Consider the following 8,997-nt stretch of genomic DNA (forward strand, 5'->3'; position numbering starts at 1 on the left):
TAACTTATCTAAATATCAATTGAATCAATAAACGAATGTTACTATCGTTTATTATATATATGTATATATCTTTTTAATATACATAAATCAGTTTTTAAATACACATTGGAAGTTATTTATAAATAAATTTTAATAATAAATATTTCAACTTATCATATACATTCAAATAGATATTTAAACCAATAAGTTTAATGTACGGTATCAAACAATTAATACATTGTTACCTTTTCATGTTATAGTATATATGTATCTATTTACATATAATTGTTCGCGAATCGTCGAAAACAACCGAAGGGTATTTAAATATATAAAAGTAATTCAAAAATTTTGAGATTCAGTTTTACAGACTTTGCTTATCGTGTCGGAAATGTTAATCATACAAAGATTAAGTTTAAATTTAGTCGAAATTTCTGGGTCATCACATTATGTTTCCCAAAAACCCGTTCGTTTCGGTTTTTCCAAAGGTAGTAACTCGTGACCCATCTAACGGCTTGCCAAATAGAAATATCAGTTTCATTCTCGAGGTTTGGGTTCGAGCCGGATGTTATATCAGTGGGGTTTGAGATGTGAAGATTGTCAAGAGACCACCACTTCCGGATTCTTTCCCATGTGTCACTGGCGAAATTGCACGAAATAAGGATGTGGTGCAAGGTTTCTAATCCATCGTCGCAAATCGGGCAACGTGTTGAATCAAGATCAATCCCGCGTTTGTCGAGCTCGGTTTTAAAGGGAAGTTTATTTTGCTTGGCCCTCCATACAAATATTCCAACTTTTTGAGGATTAAAGTATTAATTGGCGTAGGGGATGTTTGTACATGACTAATGGTGATCTCATTGAGGATATTAATAAGAGATACAGTATTGAAAATGCCATTTTTACCGTATTTCCATGTCTAAGAGTCGAATGGGTCTTCTGAGAACTGAAATTGCAGAAGTTTGGCCGACAGTTCCAGCAGGTCATAATGGGCCCGCCTCCTGGGATCATTAATCTTTTTAAATTCCTTTATTTTTTTTTATTAAAACGTAAAGTACCAAAATGTAACTAATGAGAATTTAAACTTACTTTGTAAATCTCCACCAATAGACTAACCTTTGAGTTTTAACTTTGTTAAAGTTATACGTAACACTTCATTTCATACTGGATAAAAAAAAAACAATATTATTTTCTTATAATCTAGGGAATAACTAACTAATTTCTCACCATTATTTTTAGGTAAAGTTTTAGAGATGTTCGGCTAGTACACTGCTTTATTTTATAAAGTGTGATTGTCTATTGGATAGCGACGTATATGCAGCTCGTGCATCTTTTAAAACCGATTTGAAACTCGTTCCATTACTTCCCAATTTGTAATTTATACAAGTAAAAAAAAAAAAAAAAAAAATTGAAAGGCTGGACAACTCTATTTCATTCGCCAAAATGTCCTACAAATTATTATAATTATTTTTATTTTTATTTTTTTTATGTTGTGAAGTTGTTAATGTAGTATTGTCCATCCACTCCATATACGCTTATAGTTTTATTTTGTATCCAGAAAAAACTTAAAGCTTATATAACTAAATGTAAGTTTCATCATAGATGAAATCTCTAGAAACATATAAATCGAGAGCAAAAAACGAATTCAACAAAACAACAAATCAATCAAGACCAAGGAAATGACCAACAAAACACGGAGACAAACCCACAACACCTAAAACGATCTAACACAACCAAAAGAGAGTGGCCAATCTAACCTACGAAAACCTAAGTGGGAAAGATTTGAAAGCATCTAAACATAAGAAGACAACAACACACAACCAACTAATAACTAAACATCTTTAATAAAAATTGAAAAGGTCTCCATTTCTTGATCATGAGTTGGCCATCTTTTTATAACAGCCTAGCTTTGGGCCTAGTAGGTAATGACCTATTTACCCTTATGTGCTAATATAGTGATTTTAATAATTATGTGTTTTATAATTATTGTGTATGGAATAATGTGTGTTTTGTGACAAGAGTCACATAACATATATCCTTTTGTGAATTGGACTCAAAATGAATAAGTTATTAAGGATTTCGTATTTCAGATAACTGGTAAATACCCGTGTGAGACACGGAATAGAATTCCTCAAAGTGAAGAAACTTTGTTGGGTTAAAAACCCCCCGCTACTTCTCCTTATTTTCATTTTTAGAAATTAAAACACCTACACACACATACTTGCCAAATCCTCACAAACCCTAACCTAAAACTTGTTTCTTGATCTCGTTTTTTAACTGGAACTCGTGTCTTGTGATTTCAGTAACATCATAAGGTATTTAACAAGTGATTTCAAATGTTAAATCAATCTAATTTTTAGTTTTTATGAGTTTTTGTGTTAAAGTGGATTTTTGAATCAAATCTTGTATTTGAACTGTTGTTTATGCAAAATTGAAGTTAGTAAACGTTTGTATATGAGTTATGTATGTTTCCTAAGTGATTTTTAGAGTCAAAACAGTGCAAAACGATATTTGGAGCTCAAAATGACGAAAACAGCGACCTCGTGCTGATGAACAGCTCCCGTACGGTTGCAGGATGCACCCGTACGGGTACGGGGTGTATCCGATCCATTTTAGGTGCGACCGTATGGTTGCAGGTGCAACCGTACGGATACAGGTGCTCTCGCACGGTTGCAGGTGCTCCCGTGTGGTCGCAGTCTGTCAGCTTTTTGGAAAACTTGTTTTAGCCATAACTTTCAAACCGTAACTCTATTTTTGATGAATAAACTACAGTTAGAAACGTAATGAGGTCTACTTTCCAATGGTAAGGTTTTAAAACACCAATTCAAAGTTTAATTTGGGTCAAAATGATGGAATAATGTTTATGCCTCGTTTTATACGCGTGTAATAGTTGCAGCTGAATGGGGAACCATGTAAACTTGTCATATATGGATATATTAGGAACGGAGAAGACTCAGTGATATAAGACAACTGAGTACTTGTACTTTCAGGTGAGTGGGATTATCTTTATGTATGTGATTATACAGTGACAAATATAGTGATCTATGTCATGCTTATAATTAGACTGTGTAATGATTCTGTGACCAGTATCGTGACTATATGTGATTATGTGCACACCAGTGAACGTCGATGGTGAATTCTGACGTAAGAGGTCAATGCTATTTACCTTGTGTATTTAGGGTGATAATATTGGGTCCAAGTATTACTGATTAGTGGTATAGTATAAATGACGAGTGCGTCACGTCTGGAAGACTATACCAGTGGCTCAGTAGTGTAGACTATCGGTATATTCTAGCTTGATCAGCTATGGGTTGCCGGTCCTCTTGTGTATGGCTTTAAGTGATTAGTGACCAGTGCCTTTAAGCTGTGCTTGATGCTTGTAGTGATGTCCACCTAGATATTGCCATTCACTTAGCGTTATGCTAACTCCCCCATAGTGTTTTGCCCTGCAAGTATAGATTATCAGCTTTTGATGAGTTTTGCAAGGCAAGTGAAGATGTTTGATACAGAGTATAACTCTGATGTTTTGTAATAAACAATGTGGTTAAATGGCTTATATTAATAACGTAACACCTATGGTTTTGTATAATCATATAAGTATGTACTAATATATGATATGTAAGTTAATAAGTCTTCCGCTGTGAGTGTCTTTAAAAAAATGTGTATGTAAAAAGTATGGTGTTACACTTTTTTTTTTTTCGTTTCTTGTCTTTATACAGAGCTTTAGTGTGATGATCCTTCCAAATCTCTTTGGATGAATACATCATTTATTGATTTCATAGTGAGGTTTTGACCTCTATATGATACGTTTTGTAAACATTGCATTCTTTTGAAAAGGCACACCATAAATGAATATATAAATCTAAGGTTTTCGACGTCTGATGATTTCTACGTATAGACAATCACCGTACATAATAGTTTACAATACTACATCCGTTGATAATGCAGTCAAAATAAGATACATGGTGATGATTTTGTGAATGCAAAGTTTTCTTGAATAAAGCATGTATGACTCCATGCACATAGCTTGTATAACGTATAAGCAAATAGCGGAAGACTTATAGGAACCTGAGAATAAACATGCTTAAAAGTGTCAACACAAAGGTTAGTGAGTTCATAGTTTTAATGTTGCGCATAATCTGTATATAAAGGTGGATCACAAGATTTCAGTTGTTTCATTCAGAAACGTTTATCAAAATATTCTACAAGATTGAGCACCCTGGTAACTAAACTTAACGTATATATAATTTGTACCCTTTGTATAATCATCTTAATAATACATGCAAACTAGCGTGTATGCTTCTCAAATAGCATACGTCCGTTAAAAGGCTAGTGCTCTAGCTCGGAAGGGGATATCAAGCCCTATGGATCCATATACCACTATTCGCGCCCACCAGTTCTTATAACCGGCAGTTACTAGTTACCAAAGCTAAGAGATTTTCGGTTCAAACTCGGTGTAGAATTTAGTATGTATTTGTATCCATTGCGTTTAAAATAAAGTGCATGTATTCTCAGCCCAAAAATATAGATTGCAAAAGCAATAAAAAAGGGATCTATAAACTCACCTTAGCAGCACATAAGGTCATTCACCGAAATGTGACCGAAACTCGGAACGCAAAATAACCGTAGATCTCAACCTAGAGAACATATGTTGGTCAATACATGTCTAACAAGCTAGGTCAGGTCATAGTGTATCACAATCCTAATGCTCGAGACCGACATGCAAAAGTTAACAAAAGTCATCACAAAAAGTCAACTTTGCCCAATATGATCTTTAAATCTATACATGTTTATTATCATAGTATAAGTCTTGATAATTGAACGAATTTATAGTTTATCAAACACAATTTTTTTTCCAGGAGCTATATTATATTTGAATTATCATGGCAATCGAAAATATTTTATTATTTCACATAGTTTTCCAATACTTGTAAAATCAGATTATAGTGTTTATAAAGCTTTAAAACCTGATAAGACAGTCAATTTTGACAATTGTTCAATAAAACGAGACGTGCTTTATATAGAAATTCATTTACTCTATTAGTAATATTTGAAAATCCAATTTATTAGTCTCATAGACAAGTTGTTTAAATATTGATTTACAATCTCAAACACAATTTCAATTAACGTCAAACAAAATTCAGTTGTCCATATCTTTTAATCCGTTCATCGAATTCACGCGATTTCTAAATGAAAAGTTAATAATTTTTCGTCAGCTTTCCAAAAACATGCATATCATATACTTTATATCAGTAGCATATGTATCAAATTCGTGATTCATCATAAACTATCTAACTACAAAATTAAAGCATACAAGCATGCCTAAACATATATACTCGAGCACTAGACATTGATACACTATTAATATACAAAAGATAAGATATGAATGCTCACGTATCAATATTGTGATTCAATATTGTAGGAAAGTGCGTAGACGCAATGGAGATGATAAACACTAGTATGACTCACGAGCAATACTCCCGAACCATACCCATAACTTCCATAACTATAACCCATAATTTCCTTAGCTTCATCCCGCTCGAAAACCCGTTTCGAAAGTAAAAATAAAATTGATGCGGAGTAAATATAAATAAAATGATACGGAGTAATATAAAAATTATGATGCGGAGTAAATTGGTTCGACGATATGCACACACACACACACATATATATATAAACATGCAGCGGAAGCTTTTAATTATCACCTGAGAATAAACATGCTTAAAACGTCAACATAAAGTTGGTGAGATATAGGTTTAATGCTAGCAGCGTTATAAATATAGACCACAAGATTTCATATACATAAACGTTTTAATAAAAATATTCTAAGTGGTTGACACTTGATAACCATACTTAACATTTAATCAACGTCGCATATTCCCTTTATTATGAAATCTCACTACACCGTACCAAGTATAGTTACCGAAATGAAGTACTGTGCAACTGTTTAATACTGGTCGTCCAGTCCGGTTGGGGTTGTCAGGCCCGATAGATCTATCAACAGGATTCACGTTTACAATACCGCATGTAAATAGTAGTTACCAAGTTACAGGGAAGTATGTCAGTGGTACAACTCAACGTAGAATATATATTTTTAATCACTTGTGTCCATAACGTAAATCATAAAATGCATGTATTCTCATCCCGAAATATTTAGAGTTTAAAAGTGGGACTATATACTCACTTTTGCCTTGAAGATATTTAATACGACTTGGTCTCCGATAGATATCACGAACCTAACCATATATAATATATCAACATGTTTTCTTTTCAAATAATCGTTACATGTATACTTATAATACTTTTAATATCTAATTGTCCGTAGTTAGTAGTCCGATATTAGTGGTCCACAATTAGTTGTTCAATAAAATAAATAAAGACCCCATCGTATTCGTATTGATCGGAATTAATCTCGACCCATGGTACCGTGTTGTCAAATGATGTGTTGCGACATAAAGTACCATGTTGTCAAATGACGTGTTGCGTACAATCATGAGGTCTTATGATTAATCTTCTCGTGTTGTTTATGGGTGGTCCTGAAATATATAAAATCAAATCATAAGTAAATATATATAAAATATCATATTAATTAGTAAAGACATGATTAGTTTAGTTTTACTCCAATTAATTTCGTAGCTAAACTAGCTTCGGATACCCAATTTTGTTTTAGCTGTAGTTTCTTCAATACAACTCCGTTTTTGTTGGTTCAACTTGCCATTCCTTGGATCGAGTCATTATTTATGAATATGAACTGTAAATACCTTAGTTTGCATTCAAAATCACAGGTTATAGGTCAAACTTTGGTGAATCTTATGAAAGTGATCATTTCCGTTGTAAAAACAACACCTAGATGATCATTTTTACAAAAACACTTACACTTTGAGTTACACCATGAGATTTTTATATATTAATATATTCATAAGAAATATCATTTTTCCAGAATATAAACTTCCAATTCAAAGTTTAAGATGGTTTTTAATTATCCAACCCAAAACAGCCCCCGGTTGCACTCCAACGATGTAGATTCAGTTTTAAGGTGTTCTTTGTAAAATCAAGTTGTATCTTGTTAAGTTAGCATATCATTATGATATATTACAGGTCTTGAAGTGTTTTAAAAGTCAAGTTAGAAGGATCTATTTAGTTTGCAAACAAGTTTGAAATCATTCAAACTATGTTCTTGTTGTTATGATTTGTATATTCTTAATAAGATAGTTATAATTGAACAAGATGATGAACAAAGGTTATACCTCAAGTATGATGAAGAAAGTTACTGAATAAACAAGATATGAACTTGTTCTTGATGACTTGGAAGATTAAGAAGTGAAATCATGAAAGAAACAAAGGTTGTACGTAAGTTTATATCTTGATTTAAGATAATTAACTTACATGAATTGAATCAAAGTTTAAACATAGTTTTACCTTGATTATGGAGCTAGAAACTTATGAAGACTTTGAAGAACTCTTGAAGGTTGAAGATAAGAGAGTTTAGAAGATAATCTAGCTTGAAGAAAATTGATATGAAAGTGTATGTATGTGTATATATGGTGTGATATATGCATGTATATATATAGATTTTATGTTTTGATTTTTAGTTCATAAGTCTTGATTAATGACAAAGGATGGTTCCCACAAGTTGCTATCATGTCTTTTAATCATTCATGGCTGATCATTGGTATTTTCTATTGGTATATACCAATAGTAAATACATCTAGAAGCTGCGTATAAGTTATTAATGGTAAACGTACCCATAACAAGCTCCGGGTCTTCACACGCCTCTCTAGCATTAATAACAAATGCTCTTCCACGTGCAGATCCGTTATTCTTCTCTGGATTCAGGCACTGGCTCTTATAATGACCCTGTTTCCTACACCCATAACAAGTAACAGTGGCCAAGGCAGTTCTATTTGCATTGGTGGCAGGAGTCTTGGTGCAATTTGTATTTATAACAGGAATCCTACAATCTTCAGCAAGATGACCCATTCGATTACAATTATCGCACACCACATTACAATAACCAGAGTGATGTTTGTGGCATCTGTTACATAAAGGATTTCGTCCTTTGTAACATGAGCTTGAACCACTATCCGCACCTTGCGTGGTTTCTTATTTCTTGTTGGATTGTTGATTACCTTCCCACTTTCTTTTGTTTTCTGATGTCTTGACATCGGTGTTCTTATCCAGAATAATCTGGTCCATCAACTCGTTTTCCATAGTGATGGCTTCATGAATAGTCTTGGGTTTCGATGCTGTAACATTTGCCTTGACATTTTTAGGCAAACCATCTTTGTACAGTTCTATCTTCCGTTCTTCGGTTGGTACCAATTCGGGACATAGCAAAGCTAATTCCATGAATCGCTGATTGTAGTTGGTGAGTTCAGTACCAACAACTTTCAGGTTTCGTAGTTCAGCTTCCAACTTCCTAACCTCGTTCCTTGGACAATACTCGTTGATTAGCATTGTTTTGAATTCTTCCCATGGAGTATCATAAGCTACATCTCCTCCTACGGCCTTCACATAGTTTTTCCACCACGTGAGTGCACTATCTTGTAAGGTGCATGATGCATACTTGGTCATGTCCTTCTCAATACAACCACTAATTTTAAACACAGACTCAATCTTTTCGATCCACCGAGTTAAATCGACCGGTCCTTCTGTTCCACTGAATGATGAGGGCTTGCAACCTTGAAAAGTTTTGTAAGTACATCCCACACGAGGATTTAGGTTAACTGCAGCACCTCTCGCAGCCTCGACCCATAACATTCTGTCGTTCACTCGCTGATTGATGAGTTCCTCAATTTCTTGTTGATGTGTAAAATCGCGTCTATAAATTTATAATGGGAAATACCGGTTAAAAGGATTACTACACACTAACGGGCAGTGTACCCGATCGTGCAATAGTATTAAGTTGGTAAATCCAAGATCGTTCCAAGGACAGTTTAGACGTGAAAATTAAGATTGTAACTAATGAAATTAAACTAAGTTAATCTAGAAAATGGAAATTACGAGATAATTTGTTTTGTTGGC

This window comes from Rutidosis leptorrhynchoides, chromosome 1 (assembly GCF_046630445.1).
Source record: "Rutidosis leptorrhynchoides isolate AG116_Rl617_1_P2 chromosome 1, CSIRO_AGI_Rlap_v1, whole genome shotgun sequence".
Taxonomy (NCBI): domain Eukaryota; kingdom Viridiplantae; phylum Streptophyta; class Magnoliopsida; order Asterales; family Asteraceae; genus Rutidosis; species Rutidosis leptorrhynchoides.